The 21500-nt window shown below is 29.4% G+C and overlaps 1 long non-coding RNA gene across 1 annotated transcript; it reads left to right on the plus strand.

Moving 5' to 3' along the window:
* Positions 1-12925: 12925 nt before the first annotated feature.
* On the plus strand, positions 12926-15775 carry LOC107954058 (uncharacterized). The gene is made up of 2 exons (XR_001699403.2): positions 12926-15192; positions 15275-15775. It is a non-coding gene; the product is annotated as an uncharacterized lncRNA (long non-coding RNA).
* The last annotated feature ends 5725 nt before the right edge of the window (positions 15776-21500 follow it).

Here is a 21500-nt window from a genome sequence, read left to right on the forward strand (position 1 = left end):
GGAACAAGAAAGAAAAAATAATAATAACCTCACTCGTTAGCTCTCAAAAGAATAACTCTCTGAATGATTCAAAACTTGTAAATATGTTTGGAGAGGGTTACTAATCAAGATCAAATAATAGAGTTGCAAACTTCAAAGAAACAATGAAGATCCTAATTGCTTTAAGAGGCCAATAAACTTGACGAAGCAATTTGTAATGGAGGCTACACGGATGAAGGAATTGTGCGTGCCTTTAATATCTGCTAACACAAGAAGAAACAAAGTGTTAGAAAACGTAAGAGAAACAAAAAAAAAACGTAGACCTGCAACGATCCCTAACTCTAGAGTCAAAGAAAAGCTTTAATAAGAAGAAAACTTAAGAAAACTCTACCCAATTTAAAGGAAAACAAAGAATCGGAAACGTTTGGTGTGTTAAGATTTTCAAAAATTGAAGCTTTAATTATATTTGAGTCAAGAAAGAAGGGGAAAAAATTCAATTTTGGGAAAAAATAAAATAAAAATAATAACAACAATAGGAAAAGAAGAAACCTACGTATGAAAGGTAGGCAACTTTTTTTTTGCGCTTTTTTGCTTTTTGCTTTTTTTTTGCGCTTTTTACTCTCTCTTTTTGCGCTTTTTTTGCTTTTTTGTGCTTTTTACTCTCTTTTTTTACGCTTTTTTGCTTTTTTGTTTTTTTGCTGTTTTTGCTGTTCTTTTTGCTTTTATTTAAAAAATAAGAGGAGAATAAACACAAACTTTTTTTAAAAAAAAATCGACGAAACCGATGAAAAGTGTTTTCGGTATTTTGACTCGTTTCGAATTTAATTTTAGATTCAAAAATAACACCGACTGGCCTGAAACTGATACCAACTGATGCGGAATCCCGGATCTAGACACAAGAGAAACACAAATTAGAAATAAAACGAGAATAAAATTAGTTAAATAATAAATAAATAAATAAATAAATAAAAAGGATAGATTTGCCCTATGGAACCCTTGGTTAACTTGTAACCAAAAACGCCAATGATTGAGCGGCTCCCTATGAAACCCCTAGAAGAAGAACCTCTAGAAACACCGATGAACGGGAAAGAAATTTGAATATTTGCAACTCCGAAATACCCTCGAAAGTAACAAACTCCAAACTAAATAGCAAGAGAAGAATCACTCTACTCTAAAAATTTACCTCACACAATTTGAAAAAAAACAAATACTCTTCTTTTTATTCTTCCCCCAATGTGTAGAAAACAAGCCTATTTATAGGCAAATTACAAGAGTAATTGAATCCTAATAAAACTCTTTCAAGAGTAATTGAATCCTAATAAAAACTCTTTAAAGAGTAATTGAATCCTAATAAAACTCTTTAAAATTATCTAAGAAAATAAATAAATGATAACCTAACCAATAAAATTACTTAACTCATAAATGATGTGTCCCAACCAATGAGAATTAAGTAAATAATAATAATAATATACATAAAAGATTAATCCACCAATTTATGGGCTTTCACTATTCCAAGATTGGTCCAATGAATTGCATTCTCGTATTTGTCAATGTGACGAACATTAAATTTGTAGCAACAAAGTCTTGGACAAAAGCATTCATCTTTAATTTTAATTGTCGTGCCTTGCTTCGAGTAATTGGACCACTAGGAAAAACAACCCCTTGAGTGTCACCTCCTTGGCTCGTATCAGCTTGTTTATAGAGATATCATCAGCGACATAAGTTTCATTTAACACTTTCATCAATGCACTACGATGTATCTCTGAGCTGAAGAGCAAAGCTAGTACTGATATGCGAGCTGGTTGTTTGTGTAGTTGTTTTACAACACTATACTCGCTATGCTTTAAGAACTTCAAGAATTCTTTAGCCTCTTTCTCAGTTACCGGCTCATTAACCAATGACTCGAGTCTAACCGTCTTTTCTTTCTTATGTTTGATCGCCAAGGCTTTTCCTTTAATAGGCTTGGTTCTTGTATTTGCAGGATCATAATGCCTCCCACTGTGCATGCAGAAACCCATATCTTGGTCTTTCTCTGAAGTGCTAACCGGGTTCTCATCTCCCAAAATCGTCACATTGCAGTCATAATTACATGGAACCCTTTTCCTATCCTTGTGAGGAAAAGTCTTAATTACAAGTATTTATCTTTTTTGGGTATGGTACGACAATGGATAAATATCTAAACATGGTTCAGGACGTGATTGTAATGAAATGAAATGGTAATGTATAAAAATGGATCGATGATGTACAAAAAATAAAAAAAAATGACGTGCTAGTGAATGACGATAATGTAACTTCGACAGTGATAAAATACCAATTTGTAATGAAAATTGCAATAATCGTATTATAATTATTATTCTAATAATAATGGAAATAATCGAAGAAAGGTAAGTAATAAGAAGAAGAAGAAGAAGAAGAAGAAGAAGAAGAACAATAAATGTATAAGTAAAAAAAACATAAATAATCTAATTTTTGAAATTATAAAAAGGGTAATAAATAAATAGATAAATAGATAATAATAAAATAGTAATAATAATAATAATGAAGGCATAAATAAAATAAATAATCGATGAAAGAAAATAAAATAATAATAAATGAAGGAATAATAAATAAATGAATACAAGGATTAAAATAAAAAAATAAATAAATAAATCAATAATATATGAATAAATAAGTAAATGAACAAATAAATTAATAAAATCAAAGGAATAATGAATAAATAAACAAGTAAATAAGTAAATAAATAAATAAAAGAATTAAAATAAAAAGGGATTAATTGTAACTTAAATGAAATTAAAAGGACAAATTGAATAAAGTAAATAAAAAAGGGGCCAAAATGTAATGCGCGGAAAAAAGAAGGGGCCGAATGGAAAATATTCCCAACCCATTAGACACGCCGTTTAAAGAGGGACCAAAATGAAGAAAAAAAATTAAAGGAAAAAATTTTTAAAAAGAAAATAAAGGAAATAGGACCGAATTGGAAACCGCCTAAAAAGCAAATGGACCAAAGGCGCAATTAGACCCCCATCAAAAACATGCGGATCCTATTAAAGGGTCAAGTCAGATTTCGGGTCTGGCCCCAAAATGACATCGTTTTGAGGCATTTCAGGACGCCTTGAAACGGCATCATTTAGCGCCAACTAGAGGTGATCATGACCCCGCCCGACGGCCTGCCCAAAAAATGAGAGGGTTCAGGTAAAAATATGGGTCCGAAATATAGGTTTCGACAAAAAAAACAAGGTCCATTTAGAAAAAGGGCTGGGCCTCAGGTGAAACTTTTTTGGCCCAGGTATATATTAAATATATATATTTCATTTTTAATCAAATATATATTTTTATTTTTAATCAAATATATATTATATATATTTAATATGGGTTGGGCCGGGCTGGGCTTAGACAAATTTTTAGGCCCATATTTAAAGCCGGGCCAGGCCCGGGCCTAGAAAACGAACCTAAAATTTTGTCCAAGCCCGGCCCGAACCCAGCCCGGCCCGATCCATGATCACCTCTAGCGCAAGTAAAAAAATAACCAAAAAAGTCATTTTAAAACCTTTTTAAAAAAAACACTTAGCCTTTTTTTTGTTTTCTCTCCAACCCATTTGGTACAGCCATCAGGTCCGGCGAGGCCTACAGTGGCTGCCTTTCTCTGACAATGGGCTCCACCATTCCCGACAGGCAAAAAACATAAAAGAAAATAGCCCTTTTGTAGCCTTTCGACCCTCCCAACCCAGATCTGAGATTGCTTTTTAAAAAAAACCGTCAAAATAACATAAATCTCTAGAGAACTTTTCAGTTTTCTGAGTTTCGAAAACCCTTATGCCCAAAAGATGTCATCTTTCATCGGAGATGATTGTCCTCGGCCACTTAAGGCGACAAAACGCGAAGAGCCCGGTAGGTTTTCAACCCCTTGTTCATTTTTATTTTATTTTATGTTTTGTTTTTTTATGAATTAAATTTGTAAAAAATAAAAGAAAAAAATCACCTTTTGGATTTTTGAATTCTGTTTTGATTACTCTCTTGTCTGTAAAAATACATGTAGCTGTTATGGCTTTTATAGCCTAATTACAACACTGTATGTTACTATTTTTTTGTATTTTCTTTACTTTTTCCACTGCTTTGCGTGTTTGTGCTTGCATCTGTCCTTTTTCTTCCCTTTTTTGCAGGTGTCAGATGGCATGCCTGCTGACGTGGCAAGGGTGAGGTGCGAAAAGGGGTTAGGGTTTCTGATTTTTTTAAGTTTTTGGGCTTTTAGGGTTTTTAATTCGAGCTTGTAATTTGAGTTGTTGTTTTCTTTGTAAATTGACTTTGGACTTTTTATTTATTATATTTTTGGTTTAATCCTTTTTGTTCTATTTGTAATTTGGGCTAGGGCAAAATTGACCTGTTACATTGTCTGGGGATAAATTATATTTTAAAAATACTATTATAACAAATACAAATGATAATTTAGTTTTACCATCAAATACTCAAATAGAGGAAGATGAGGAATGTAACACCCCCAACCCGGCCTGGACGTTATGGCCGAATCTGGCAGTATCACATGGTAGTGTTTTTCGAAAAAATGAGTTGTCGTCAAAAACCTCTTATCTTTACCACCTATTTACACTCTCTTATGCTTAATTCCAATATGTGTCGATCAATTTCAACGTGATTCGTATTCAAAAGTTATTCTCTTTCAAAACGTTATTAATTTTCAAAACGCACTTATGCGGAAGCTTTTCAAAATAGTTTGCATGTTTGTGCGAATTTTGTTAAAATGTTTGGTCCGTTTTGAAAACTCGATTATCCTTACTAGTAGCAGTTGTAAATCAAAACAATAAAAACCCCAAATTAAAAATAAAAATCCAAAGAGGTCATTATTACAGTAAAATACCCCAAAGTAAAATAAAAATTATAATTAAATACTAAGTCGAACTAAATAGGTCGTGTGGCCACCGCTTAGTCCTCTGTTGCACCAATCCGCCTATGTTTGGGGATTACCTGTACAGTCAAATCAGAAGGGTGAGTTTACGAAAACTCAGTGTGTAATCCCATATAAAGCAAACAGTCAGAAGGCAATCGTAATCTGGGCCTAAGCCCATTTCAGTACAGTTTCAGTTTTAATTAGGGCCTTAGCCCATTACAATACAGAAGCAATCATCCACTTGGGCCTTGGCCCATTATAGTATCAATATTCAGTACAGTAACAGATATACAGTATGAAATTCTACCCAGCCAGCCTCTACACTCCAACTCCGTCCAACCCTACACTCCATGTGGGGATATAATCAACCCACCCATCCCTACACTCCAAAAAGTACCGAATGCGGCACTAAATAGTAGTTCGCAGCAGAGCTACCAGTAACTTAGGCTTGAGGCCTTTTAGTACACTTCCTCCGAACATTATAATTCTCCAACCCAATGTAATGTAATATACAGATATAACATGCTGTAACATAATATCATGCATGTAAACAGAGTATACAGTATCAAATCATTGGGACATCATCAGGCTGAATCATATCAGTCATTTCAGTCAATTAGGGGTCTAGGTAAACTTATTGTCCCTATAGTAGGTTCACAGTCGACTTGGGCAACCCGTGCAACCTTATCAGTCAAACAGTGAAAATGGGCCTACAAGCCCATGAAGTTCACCCATGTGGCCCACATGGCCCAAATTGGCCTTGGTCTCGTGATCCATTTTAGTGTAACTCATACTAGATAACTATTCATATGTGTTTCCACTTTTTACTTATATAATCTCTCAAAGTTGTCTACTTGAGTTATTGTTACTAATTTATTTGTATCTTAAGCTACAGAATTCTGAATTAAGATCTGCAAATTTTCTCTGAAACTAAACTCACATATCTTCTTACCATAAAATTTTTAGAATTTTTGGTTTAGCTAGTAAGTACAATTTATTCTTTAAAGTTTCCTCTACTATTTTGGCTGGCAGTTTCGACCTTTCTGCACTACAAATTAATTATCTTCTTGTACAGATTTTGACAATGTTCCCGTTTGCATATCTTGAAAATAGACTCATTCAGGATTTTAAAAATATAAAATATAACCCATAATAGTTTTTATACAATTTTTAATAATTTTTGGAAGTCGGGACAGGGGATTCCGAAATCATTTTAACCCAGTCTCACTAAAATTTCATTATCTCACAATATGAAATTCTTTTGCTTATTTCGTTTCTTCTATGAGAAACTAGACTCAAATATCATTAATCCAATATTTTTTCACCCTCTAACTCGATTCCCACAATTTATTGTGATTTTTTTTAAAATTAGTCTACTGCTGCTGTCCAAACAGTAAGCAATATCAGCTTTTCACTGAATCCCTTATTTTTATGTTTCGGGTACACACCTTGTATCGATTGATGCTACAACGATCCCCGGGAACTCCAGAACCTATAATTGACTAATTCCACTCAATTTATCACCTAATCGATCGAACTAAAACTAAATCTGAAACAAGAAACGCATCCCTTAAGCGATGAAAAGCTTACCCCAGCACCTCGAAACAGTTGGTTACATAATAGCACGATGAGACCCTTAATCCATGTGAGATGCTGCTACCAAATGTCACAAACCCCCGAATCAAAGTTGGAAAAAAATTGTAAGTTAAAGAGAGCAAAAACTCTACTTACCAGAACGTGCAACGAAGAATAATGGGAAGAAAAAATTTGGGTTTGACAATAGAAAAAACAAAAGGTGAAGAAGAAAAGGAGAAGAGATGGAGTCAGAAAGGTGGGGAGTTTTAGGAAAATCAAAATTTTACAAAAGGGAAACGATAATGCTCAGAAAATTTGATAACCCCAAAATCCACTCCCCTAAATTCTCTCTACCAAACTCCCACTACTCAGATTTCCAATACAACTCAAACTCTCCAACTGACAAGCAAATAAAAATATATTTGTCCTTACACTCACACAGGGATTCAAACTCCTGATCCTCTGCCAACCAACATTCCCTTTAACCACCAAACCAGAAGGCCCATTTAGGTAAGTACTTACAGACTTTTAATGAAAAGCCTACTAGCCAGAAATAGGGGTTAAGTTAGGAAAATACTAGAATTTGCCTAAGTCAGGGCTTGAACTCAAGACCTTCCAGACTCACCCAGAGCACTTAACCACAAATGCCGATACACAATTATGTCACATTTTCACAATAACAAAAATAAGAATTTTGGGGCATTACAAGGAAAATACAAATACAAGTTCTATACCTTCAACACCAATAGGAATGAAAACAGTTCATATTCCTATTTTTCCTACAGAACTAAATAGAAATTCTAGAAAGACTAGAATGGAAGAAATACAAACTTCAATAATTATCCAACAAATGAAACTTGGAACAAGAGATGTAATTACATTTTCAAATTTCCAATCCAGGAAATATTACACATATATTGAAATTACATTTCAATTTAAAGAATATAAAACATATTCTTTGCATGCTTTATTAGATACTGGAGCTACAACTTGTAGTTGCAGAAAGAATGTCATTCCTTTAGAAAAATGGGAATCTATGAAACGTCCAATAAAAGGCATAGGAATAGATGGTAATGAAACCATAATACAATATAAAGCTAGAAATGTACCAATCTACATAAATAATATAAGATTTGTGATACCTAAAATGTTATGCTTTCCTGCAATGCATGGAGATATATTATTAGGTAATAATTTTATATACCAACATTTACCATTTTCTATTGATAAAAATTTAATTATGTTATCTGTAGAAAAAAACTTTTATAGAAAACCATTAGTAGAAAATCATATATTTATTTGTGATAAAAATTTTACACCACCAAGAAAAGAACAAATTAAACAACTTGAAACAAGTCATTGGTTGTTTAAAATATTAGAAAATAATTATAGTAAATAACCATTAAAATTATGACAAAATAGCCCTAGATATTGTGAAATTAAATTGGAAAATCCCAATAAAATTATTAGAGTTAAACCAATGATCTATACTAAACAAGATATAGATGAATTTGATATATAAATTAAAGAATTATTAGAAAAATGATTAATAGAAACAACTAATAGTCCACATTCTAGTCTAACTTTATAGTTAGGAATCATGTCAAAATAAAAAGAGGAAAAGCTAGAATGGTTATTAATTATAAAAGATTATATCAAAATATTATTTTTTATGGCTATTTTATTCCAAGAAATGATGTTTTAATTAATCAAGCTAAACAAGCAAAATATTTTAGTAAATTTGACTGTAAATTGGGATTCTAGCAAATCATGCTAACAGAAAAATCTAGGCCTTTGACAGCTTTTAATGCACCTAATGGACATTATCAATGGAAAGTAATACCATTTGGATTATGTAATGCACCACAAATCTTTCAAAGATGGATGGATTCTATATTTAATAAATATAAAAAAATTGTGTAATCTATATAGATGATATTTTAATATTTTCAGATACATTAGAAAAACATAGAAAACATTTAAATATCATTTCTCAAGAATTCATAAAACATGGAATCATACTAAGTCCTAAGAAAATAGAACTAGAAAAAACAGAAATAGAATTCTTAGGATTAAAATTATCTGCAGATGGTTTTAAACTACAAGATCATATTATAGTAAAAATAAAAGAATTTCCTGAAAACATTGAAGATAAAAAGCAGCTTCAACAATTTTTTAGAATTATTAATTATGGAAGAAATTTCTTTCCTAACTTATCTGAAAAAATAGGTAAGTTATATGAAAAGCTAAAAAAGGATAAACCCTTTATTTGGTCTAAAATAGAATCGAAAATCATAAAAAATTTAAAATCTAAAATAAATCATATTCCAAAAGTTTATTTACCTAAACAATGTGATAAATTAATTTTAGAAACAAATGTCTCACAAAATTATTGGAGTTGTATTTTAAAAGCTAAAACACTAAATAATGAAGAATTAATATGTGGATATAGTTCGGGAAAATTTAAACCAAATGAAATTAATTATGTTATATATGAAACAAAATTATTATCAATAAAGAAAGGAATAAAAAATTTTCTCATATATTTAGCACCTAAAAATTTTATTATAAAAACTGATAATTAGGCAGTTAAACATTTCCTTACTAATAAAAGTTTAGAAACGGCACCTAGAAGAATTAGGTGGTATAACAAATTATGTACTTTTAATTTTGAAGTCTTATATGTAAAAGGAACTAACAATATTATTGTTGGTTATCTTAGCAGGCCATATGGATAGAGGTAAAAAAAACCTCTAGAAAAAGTCGGTGAATGGACTACTGTCCATAAAAAACCCAACAAAATGAAAACAACAAATTTTAATCAAGGATTTGTGACGATACCTGCTCAAGCATCCTTTTATCCTAATCAAGGATATTATATTCCATATCCAATGGTAAGACAACCTGTTGGAACTCATTTATCATTTACACCAAACACGATAAGTCAATTCCCTTGGTCCCAAGATCCAAATTCAATATACCAAGCTAGTTATGTTGAAATAATAAAAGGAGCAGAAAAGTTTTGTTCATCAGAACATTTGTTGAAACAACAATAAATTCAGGAAATAAAATATTTTTATAATCTAGACTTACCACTAGAATTATATAATTTTATTAATGAAGTATGGAAAACTCATATTTCTGAACAAAAAGCTAATTTCATAAGAGCTCTTACTAAGCTTTCACAATTTTTAGTTGAAAAAACAACTAAAGAAAATGAAGCTTATGATTTATTACTAAAATCCATTTTATATAGAAATTGGGAAGAATTAGAAATCAGCTATTTAGATATTAAGGAGATAAATAATCTTCTAAATATATTTCAGTATTTTATTAATAAAGGAACAAATAGCCCTATTATAAATAAAATGTTTAGGTTATGTTTATATAATAAGGCTAAAAATATTTTACCTGTTGAAATATTTATAAAAATAAATGGAGTTATTTGCAAACAGCAAGCTCAATTTCAAACAGTTTTTCCATAATATTTTTTACAAGCCTATGTTTTTACAAATGATTTAAATGAAAAATTCCCTATTGTAAAATTTAGACTTGGTCGTGAACCATTTGATATAAGCTGTTTCGAATGGGGTTTTGTTAAAGAAATAACAGTTCAAAATTTCTCTTTTCATTTATTAAAAGATTTTTCTGCATTTATCAAAACTATATTATTACGTATGGTATACGAAGATGAATTTTATTATTATTTTCATCTTGACATTAGTAGTCTTATTGGTATAGTTGAAAAAATAAAAAATCTATCAGCCATATCAAATTTGGATTCTTCAAAAAATGATTGGAGGACCCAAACTTTCTGCAACTAGAGAAGAAAAATGACACTTGACAAAAAACATTGACAAGTGTTATAATAATCTTAGTTATTATCAAATCCAAGCAGGAATAGATTTAATGACTAAAGCTCAATATTTACTTCAACAAAAAACTTATAATCTCTAGACCGATGGAAGAAGAATGTTGGCATACAATACTGGAAACACCCAGGAAGATAGAGACAAAGAATTCGTGCAACTATTAAAAATGACAGCTAACATGGAGATTGATGATTTTCCACCACTTATAATAGAAGAAATCAAGAACACGTGAGAGAATTGGAACTCACCAAGACTGTCAATAGATTCATTACATCTAGATAAAATAGAGGAAATGAATCTAGATAATATTCAAGAAAGATAAAGCCAAAAAAGGAAGCCACGTGGGAAAATAACATCCAAGAAAGCAACTTGAGAAAACAAACATTCATGTGTGGACAAAAAAGGAGGCAACTTGAAGAAAACGGCATCCAGATGCAAATAAAAAAGAATGCAACGTGAAAGCAACCATGTCAATGATGAGACATTATCCTTATTAGAAAAACTGTGCGGGATTCAAAGAAAATTAAATAAAATTCAAGAATTATCCTATAAAAGGGAAATGAATGAAGCCTAATAGAAGCATTGAAAAAAGTTTAGAAAATATTTCTTTATCCACTTCTCACTTACCATCCTCTCTATCTTTGTATAAAAAATTGATATATAAAATACAAATTTCATTTTTTAGTTTTTGATACCAATTTCATTATTAGAATGACAATATATAATTTTGCATCCAGATGCCATTTTCTTCAAGTTGCCTCCTTTTTTTGTCCACACTCGAATGTTTGTTTTCTCAAGTTGCTTTCTTGGATGTCATTTTCCCATGTGGCTTCCTTTTTTGGCTTTATCTTTTTTGAATATTATCTAGATTCATTTTCTCTATTTCATCTAGATGTAATGAATCTATTAACAGTCTTGGTGAGTTCCAATTATCCCACGTATTCTTGATTTTTTCTATTATATGTGGTGGAAAATCATCAATCTCTATGTCATCTATCATTTTTAATAGTTGCACGGATTCTTTGTCTCTACCTTCCTAGGTGTTTCCAGTATCGTATGCCAATATTCTTCTTCCATCGGTCCAGAGATTATAAGTTTTTTGTTGAAGTAAATATTGGGCTTTAGTCATTAAATCTATTCCTGCTTGGATTTGATAATAACTAGGATTATTATAACACTTGTCAATATTTTTTGTCAAGTGTCTTTTTTCTTCTCTAGCTGCAGAAAGTTTGGGTCCTCTAATCATGCTTTGAAGAATTCAAATTTGATATGGCTGATAGAATTTTCTTTTTCAGCTATACCAATAAGACTACTAATATCAAAATGAAAATAATAATAAAAATCATCTCCGTATACCATTGTAATAACATAGTTTTGATAAATGCAGAAAAATCTTTTAATAAATGAAAAAAAAATTGAACTGTTATTTCTTTAACAAAACCCCATTCAATATTACTTATATCAAATGGTTCATGGTCAAGTCTAAATTTTATATTAGGGAATTTTTCATTTAAATCATTTGTAAAAACATAGGCTTGTAAAATATATTCTGAAAAAGCTATTTGGATTCTATTTTTCACAATTTTTAGTTGAAAAAGTAACTAAAGAAAATGAAGCTCATGATTTATTACTAAAATCCATTTTATATAGAAATTGGGAAGAATTAGAAATCAGCTATTTAGATATTAAGGAGATAAATAATTTTCTTAATATATTTCCGTATTTTATTAATAAAGGAACAAATAACCCTATTATAAATAAAATGTTTAGGTTATGTTTATATAATAAGGCTAGAAATATTTTACCTGTTGAAATATTTACAAAAATAAATTGAGTTATTTGCAAACAGCAATCTCAATTCGAAACAGCCTTTTCAAAATATTTATTACAAGCCTATGTTTTTACAAATGATTTAAATGAAAAATTCCCTATTGTAAAATTTAGACTTGATCGTGAACCATTTGATATAAGCAGTATTGAATGGGATTTTGTTAAAGAAATAACAGTTCAAAATTTCTCTTTTCATTTATTAAAAGATTTTTCTGCATTTATCAAAACTATATTATTTCGTATGGTATATGAAGATGATTTTTATTATTATTTTCATCTTGACATTAGTAGTCTTGTTGGTATAGCTGGAAAAAGAAAAATTCTATCAACCATATCAAATTTGGATTCTTCAAAAAATGATTGTAGGACCCAAACTTTCTGTAGCTGGAGAAGAAAAATGACACTTGACAAAAAATATTGAAAAGTGTTATAATAATCCTAGTTATTATCAAATCCAAGCATGAATAGATTTAATGACTAAAGTTCAATATTTACTTCAACAAAAAATTTATAATCTTTGGACCAATGGAAGAAGAATATTGGCATACAATACTAGAAACACCCAGGAAGATAGAGACAAAGAATCCTTGCAACTATTAAAAATAATAGCTGACATGGTGATTGATGATTTTCTGCCACATACAATAGAAGAAATCAAGAACACATGGGAGAATTGGAACTCACCAAGACTGTCAATAGATTCATTACATCTAGATGAAATAGAGGAAATGAATCTAGATAATATTCAAGAAAGATAAAGCCAAAAAAGGAAGCCACGTGGAAAAATGACATCCAAGAAAGCAACTTGAGAAAACAAACATTCAAGTCTGGACAAAAAAGGAGACAACTTGAAGAAAACGGCATTCAGATGCAAACAAAAAAGAATGTAACGTGGAAGCAACCATGATGTGACAAGACAAAAAAGAGAAAGGAATGTGGAAGCAACAATATTAATGATGAGACATTATCCTTATCAGAAAAACTGTGCGTGATTCAAAGAAAATTAAATAGAATTCAAGAATTCTCTTATAAAAGGGGAATGAAGGAAGCCTAATAGAGGCATTGAAAAAAAAAGTTTAGAAAATTTTTCTTTAACCATTTCTCACTTACCATCCTCTCTATCTTTGTAAAAACTTTTTCTTTACTTCTACTTTTGTAATAATATTATATACTGTCTTCCGTATCTACTATATATTTGTAATTGGTAATTTATGATAATATTAGTTTTTCCAAAATTCTATATTTTCATTTTTTAGTTTTTGATATTCATGAAGAATTTTTTTAGAAAATTCTTCTAAATATCTAATGTCACATAATTTAATTTTTGACAATATATAATTAGACTGACAATCCTGATCTTTTTTATCAGTATAGCCACAAAATTCTATTTTTAGAATAAAAGTTAATCCTTTTAAAAGATCTTTGAGAGTTCCAATCTGATTGACTAATTGCCCTTTTTGTTCTTTACCTTTTTCAGATTCTTCTCATCTTCTTAGAAATTGTAGAACATCTCCTTAAAATGTTCCAACAAAATAGTTTAAAAAATTTTCTTTTGACCACATATTGTTGTTGTTATTAACAACAATAGTCATAGATTGTGTCCAATAATCTATAGTTTTTCATAATCTGCTATAGGATTAGGAATATTAGTTAGATCTAAATATATTTTTTATTAAGAAATATTTTTTTATTTAAATAATATATTCTATGTGATACAGGTTAAGTAGAGGCCTAAATTTTAGATTTTATTTTATTTTCGGTTTGATTACCAAAAATTCTAGTTGTATTTTTAACTTTTTCATAATCTTTATAGATAATAGTGTGTCTGGTGGGGATTTTGGTGTTTAATTAAGAGCCGCCATTATTTTAGGCCGAACTCTTCACAATGATGGGCCTCGCGCCCTCACCCACCAGTCCACTTTACCGGATCATCTAAAAGCTTTATGGGCTAATTCTGGTTTTAATCCCTCTGTTATATTGAAATTTAAAATCTAATCTTTTACTTTAATTCAATATAATTTAATTTTTATTTTATTAATTTTATTTGTAGGTTGAATGTGATAACACCTCAGTTGGTTTTTTGCCTTTAAAGCCACTTGTTCAGTAACAAAAGACTTAATTGTTATTAGGTTAAATGTTTAGACTGCCCTATCCCTCCTTTTCTAAAAAATTTTTAAAATCATTATATATAGTAGGGGTGTATCAAATATAACTCTATTAAACTATACAAGATAGTAATTTCTCATATATCCAAATTGAAGGTAAAAGTATTATGAAGGTCCATATATTAAGAGACAGATTTTATTTTACCCTTTTATTAAAAAATAGGTAAATTAGTCTTTGTACGTTAAATCAAAGAGCAAACTGGTCATTCTGTTAAAAATTTCATCTATTTCTTCTATTAAAAATTGACCTTTGTACATAAGCATGAGGTATATATGACATCCACATGTCACTTTCTAGTTATTTTATCAACCACGTTAGTTTTTAACAATATAAATGGATGAAATTTTTAACAGAAAGAACCAATTTACTCTTTAATTTAATATAAAAAGACTAATTTACTAATTTTTTAGTAGAGAGAAAAAAATGCGATCTGACTCTAAGTACATACACCTCCACGATGCTCCCAAATTAAACTATTTTTAAATTGACGAAATTATTGGAATCAAAAGTAAAAGGATTAAATTTAAAAATCCAAAGAGCATAGGAACTGAGGATAAAATTAGACCATATATAAAATTCAAAGAATCTCAAACATCGTCAACGGAAATAGAGCATCTTCTTCCTTGATTGCCAAGAAAAAAAACATGGTCTCATCAACAATATATATACATACAAGTCCCCCAATTGCTCTTTGAAACCAGTACCAGTACTCAGTTGCAAATTTTGACTCAGTTTTGATGTCGTCAAGCACTGAAATCTTCTCTTCCTCACACGAAAAGCTGAAAGCAAAATCCTCAAACATGAGGATTCATAAAAGAAAACTTCATGACCACCAAGTTCAGAACAACAGTCCGATGAAGAAACAGAAAGGTGTAGTAATCGACGAGTTACCAATCTCTAACCCCATTACTGATGTGCTACCCAGCGGTTCATCTAACCCTTTGTTTTGCAGACTTTGCGGTGATCAAAACCCTACTTCGAATATCTTCAACGAGACGCATTGCAGTCATCGGTTCTGCTCCGATTGCATTCGACGTCACATCGTAACGAAATTGAAAGACGAAAACACGATCGCGGTTGGTTGTCCGGAACCCAATTGTGATACCTCGATAACGCCTGAACAATGGGAATCGATATTACCGGGAGAAGTGATTTATAGATGGGATGATGCGTTGCTTTACTCTGTAATATTGCCGGTTCTGGTATTTGAATGCCCTTACGAGGATTGTAAAGCTAAGTTAATAGATGATGTGATGGGAGGGACAGAATGTGAGTGCCCTAATTGTCTGACTATAATTTGTGGCGAATGTAGGGATTTCAAGCATGAAGGTATGGGATGTGAGAAATTTAAGGAATTTGTGAATTGTTGAAGCTTTTGATACGGGGGAATTTGCAGTGAATTTTGCTGGAAAAGACTGATAAAAGTTGAATGATGGTGAGTTTCTTCGTTAAATTATTAAATGATTATATTATATAAGTTAGGAAACTAATAAAATTTAAATATGAAATTAAATTGTATATTTTTATAATGATAAAAAAGTAATTTTATTAATTTAATAGTTTATATTTTTATAACTTTTAAAGATTAATTAAATTTTTATTATTTTAAAAGTTTTACTATTATTAATTTAAAATTTAATAATTTTCTGCATTGATTGAAAAAAGGGGCAAGCAACTCAGTTGATACTTGTTAAACCAGAGATTTGCTTATCTGAATAATGGTAAAGGTGAATAAAGAACAAATGAAACGAAAGGAAATGTTAGGTGTTAGTTTACCAAGGGCATGGGAGGTTGGAGTGGGGAAAAAATTGGCAGGCGTAAAAAAATATATGAATATATGAGAAGTTGAATAATTTACTCAAAATTTTAGGTATTTAAAGATTATTTTTTTACAACTCAGAAATAAACACTCACCAATAACGCATAATTGAGAGTTTAAGATGTTTGAAAGTTATATTCATATATCATTGGTATTGGACACGAGTGTTCAACATTGAGTTGAGTGCAAATATATTCAGATGTGAAGGTGAACTAATGCTCTATTATGCAAAAATGTAATTCTCCTTCCTTTTTTTTAGAATAACTGTCTCTTTTTTTTATTTGAATTGTGCTCGTTATAAGTTTTGATTATATATTTTTTTACATAATATCTAGAATTATTCATAATCTCTTTCCAATCATTAAATAAGAGGATAATTGTGACACCTTATACCCGACCCAGTTGTTGGATCCAAATATAAAAGGCTACATTTCGTTGTCGAAACAACTCACTTTTTCACTTTTATTTTGAAAAGGAAACGTACTGGTAAAATTATTTTATAAAAATTTCGACAACATTTCTGCCTATTTTACGTAAAACCCTGCAAAATAATTTAGATTTTCACAAAATATCCACATTCAAATTATCTCCCAAATCAATCTTAATACTACGATTTCTCAAAACATATAAATAAATTAGATTTTTACGCTTTACTATTTTATCAAAACATTAGTTATAAAATACTAGCTAATAAAACATAATGGAATTATTTAAATTCAGTTTACGACATAATATTATATATAGAAGCCTAGGTACATGCTATTTACATCAACTATAAAGTAAACTCTTCACCAACATTGTTTGAGCTGAACTTCGGTTCTTCAGATGCTGCTGGAATGATCTGACGAATCTAACTACCTGCACACAAAAAAAAAGACAAACCATACGCTGAGCAATTTTTATGCTCAGTGTTGCTAATATCATATAAATCATTACATAAGTATTGGAAACAAATTAATTGATAAAAATAAACTAAAACATGATTAAAAATATCATTAATAACATCACAATAAAAGAAAATTCTAATATTAATAAACTTTAATATTTTGATATTAACAAATCGAATAAAGAAAATAAGCTTTTTAATTAAATTCAAAATCACATAATTAATTTATTTTGCACAATATGGAAATTCAAATAAATTCAAGTTTTGTTTTTGTTTTTCTTTCATTTTAGACCTCGTACTAAAGTTTAAACTCATAACCAGATACATGAATCCACCACCCCGAGTTGTTCGACAACGATGGCTATCAAAGTAGTCCACAACCCTCTGGGAATTGGGACTGCCCACGACCCTCTAGGAACTGAGGCTAACAATAATAACAACTGACTGACTTGGCCTTTTCTAACTCGACCCTCTGAGAATTGGGGAGATCTAAATTCTCTGACATAAAGACTCTATGGCATGCCAACTATATCTGATTTAGTCTAACTTAGTGAAACGGGGTAAAAACTAAATTTCATGATCTATTTCAATTCTATTTTCATATAATTCTCATTTCAATTCTGTTTCATATTCAAATCACATATCGCCTAATGTAAAATAGGCTTCCAATTTGAAACATATTAAATATTTTCTTACTCAATGATCTAAAATCATAATACTCAAATCGAAATCATAACCATGAATTCACTAATTTAGTCTTATGAAAAACATAGAATTCATCTCGAAACATAATTTTATAAATATTAACTAAATTATTCAAGCTCATCCAAAACTCATAAAAATAAGATATTAACACAAACCGAAGTTTTAATCACTTTACTCCTTTTCTTCACCTTTCTCCTTCAAGATGTTCGCTTCGTTGTTAGCGACAATAGGAGCAATTCAATACAAAACAACATCATTTATCCATTCTAAAATTAAAACTAATAAAAATAAACTTAAATATGCATGATTATTCATATTGACAACTTAAGTTTTCTAGTCCGAAATTCGCATATCTTTCGACTCGATTATCCATTTTCAATTTCGTCTTCACCAAAGTACTCACTGCTTCATAAGCTATCATTTAGCACAAATATTACACAAAGTGGTCGATGTTCTCTAGTTCCCCTTTAACATGGCCAAATATACCAAATAATCTTTTTATCTATTTTTGTTTCTTTTTCACACTTCTAAAAGCTAAAACTCGTCTTATAAAAATTTCCTATCCAAAAATATATCTATTTCACTTAAGTTTTTTAAGTTTCTATCAATGTTCTTTAATGATAATTTCCAAAATACTTGGTAAAATAAAAAACTATTGGTATGTATATGTAAAGAAAGCTTCAAAGATTCAAAATCTATAAAAAAAAATTATAGAAAAATCATGCATTAAACTTAAAATTGAAGGAAAATGATGAAAGGGATTTTCTTTTTTTCTTTTCCCACACTTTCGTGAGAAAGATGAGAAATAACTTATATTTCTCTCTTTATATATATATATATATATATATTATAATATTTAATAAATTACTATTATTTTAAATAAAATGTTAAATAATAATTATTTAATGAAAATATCATTTAAAGCCAAACTTTTGATTTTTTTTAAGTAGTAGTAAAATTGCAATTAAATTCTTTCGGTCAAAATAAAATAGGATAATTGCACATTAGTCTCTATAATTTTCTAACTTATTCAATTTAATCCCTTAACTCGATACTGAATTTTTATCTTAACCACGTACTCCTACTAATAATCCTTTGTGTTTTCATTTTTGACAATTTTATCTAAAAACGATCACAATTTCTTATATAACTATTTATTTATAGATCACTTATTCAAGGACTTCTACCATAAATATTATTCTTCTCTTTTTTTTTAAAAAAAAGTAGGGATGTTAAAATAATGCGCTCCAGTGCACTTAAACCTATATCTTCCTATACTAACAATAATACCCATGCCAATCGAACTAAAACTCAATCGATTTATAATTCATTATTTAAATATTCATGTATAATAATTATTTTTTATAAATTTTAATGAAATAAGGTAATACATATTCAAACCTTATGTTCTACCATAAATTATTTATATTAAAATAATTGTATGCATATAAAATTAAATTATAGTTCATTCAAAAAAATTATATAAAAACATTTATTAAAAATTTATATAAAAATTAAATGAAATTTTAGTTCAAATGATCAAATTAAAGGTTTAATTATTATATGAACATTTTGAATTTTTTTATGCGACTGACTTAAAGGAATTAATTATTTACGAAAATGGCCAAAATAAAAATTTATGTATGTAAATGATTTGTTTTCTACAGTGATCGTCGGTGTCGCCTAACATACTGGAGCACCATCCCCTCATCATTAGTCAATCATTGGTTTTTTTTTTACATAATTTTTTTGGGTGCTGCCACTATGTCAAGCGACATTATTATGTATTTTTCAAAATCTTCGTTAAAAATTATGAGTATTCAGGGAAAGAAAAAATAAAAAATATATATTATTTTTGTAAAAATTGAATCATTTACCTATATAAATTTTGATTTGGATATTTTTGTAAAATTCCTTTAGATCAATTGCGTAAAAATGGATTTTTGACATTAGAGGATCGTAGATCGAGATTGAAGTTATGAGTTGAGATAGCAACAGGGCGGGTGAGTGGGTGGATTTTTGCTGGCCTCAATTTCACCCGATATACTATAAATTCCATCCTTGAAAATAAATAGTGTACATGACCCCACTAATTCGATATTCAAAATTTTCATATTTCTAATTCAATTTGTTTTGACAAATTTCATATTTTTATCTAATATAATGCTGTTGTGCATAAAATATATTTTTTATTATTTTTCTATTTAGTTTCACTTATTTACCACTTTCAAACCGTGGGTTAATTAAGAAAGAAGAAGAAATTATAGAAAGAAAAATAAGAAAATTGGTGAGCAGGGTAGAAGTGTTCATAGGCCGGGTCGGGCTCAATCAAAATTTTAAATCCATTTTTTAGGTTTGGGCCTGAAAAATTAGTCTAAAATTTTATCCAAATCCGGCCCGAATAAAAATGTTAAAATTCGAGCCCGACTTGTCCCGTCCGTATTATTACTTTTTTAAATATCATTTTTATATAATTTTTTAAAACATATATAATACATCAAAAATACTAAAAATATTAAAATAAATGTTTCCCAACAAATTGAAAATAAATTAAAAAAAATATGTATACTTAAATAACACAAGATATAAATGCAACTTAATAAGCAAATGCCTCTAAAATAGTAACAAAATTAATAATAAAACAAGAATTATACAACATCCAAACAATAATAATAAAATAATAGCAACATAATAGTGAGATGGTAGCAAAATAGTGAAAAAAATAAGAAAATATCAACAAAACAATTAAAAAAATAACAATTTTATTTTGCATATTCGGGTTAGGTAGGGCTCGAGCCAAAAAGCCTTTACTCGAGGCCCTGCCCGTTTTCTAAATATGCCTTACTTTTTGCCAAAGCCCATTTTTTGGGCCAATATTTTTACCCAAACTCTCCTACTTTTCGGGCGAGCCTTTGGGTCGGGCCATGGGAGTAATAACATAAATGGGATCTAGTATTAATATATTATATATGGGGTAATTTTGTAATTATATTGGATGGTCAGGTTTTCTCTAAATTTTACCCTAACATGATCACTATTAAAAATATATCCACTCGATCCATCCTAAACTTGATCTCAGATTAAGAACATCCAATCCTATCAAGTCGGGTCGGAACTAGCCAAAGATGAGTTTTTTTACCATCCCTAGTTATGATAAATAGAAAAAAAAAGTCTACTATTAGTTTTTATACTATGCATAAGTTGTGAATTTCGTTTCTTTACTTGAATTGATAATTTTTTTTCAATGTACTTTTTGGATTTTGAAATTTAATCATGACTAAAAGGTAACTGATAAATTCGTTAAATTATGTTATTTTTAAAATATTATGCAAAAAGAATATTATTGTCCATTTAATATCATGTCAACTTGTTATTTTTATATGTTACTAACAAAAAAAAAGCCAATTAATGGATTTATTACAATAATAATTTGTATCAAGATTGAAAATTCAAAATCTAAAAACATATTTCTCAAAAAAAATCTAAAAACATATAATTGTTGAGAGATAAAATTTTTAGAATAAGATTAAATTGACACAATATATAAAAGTTGAGGGTTAAAATTGTTATTATATAAAATTTAAAAGATTCCACGTCATCTTCCGGTTAGAGACCAAAAAAAGACAAAATCGAATAGTCAGTTAAGCGACCATTTTGTAACTTTTCATAATTGAGTGACCAAAAAAGGAATTTATGGATAGTTGGGTGACTACCGGTATAGTTTATCCGTACATAAATTATACATAGTATAGGGACTAACCGTAAAAT

This window comes from Gossypium hirsutum, chromosome D07 (assembly GCF_007990345.1).
Source record: "Gossypium hirsutum isolate 1008001.06 chromosome D07, Gossypium_hirsutum_v2.1, whole genome shotgun sequence".
NCBI lineage: Eukaryota > Viridiplantae > Streptophyta > Magnoliopsida > Malvales > Malvaceae > Gossypium > Gossypium hirsutum.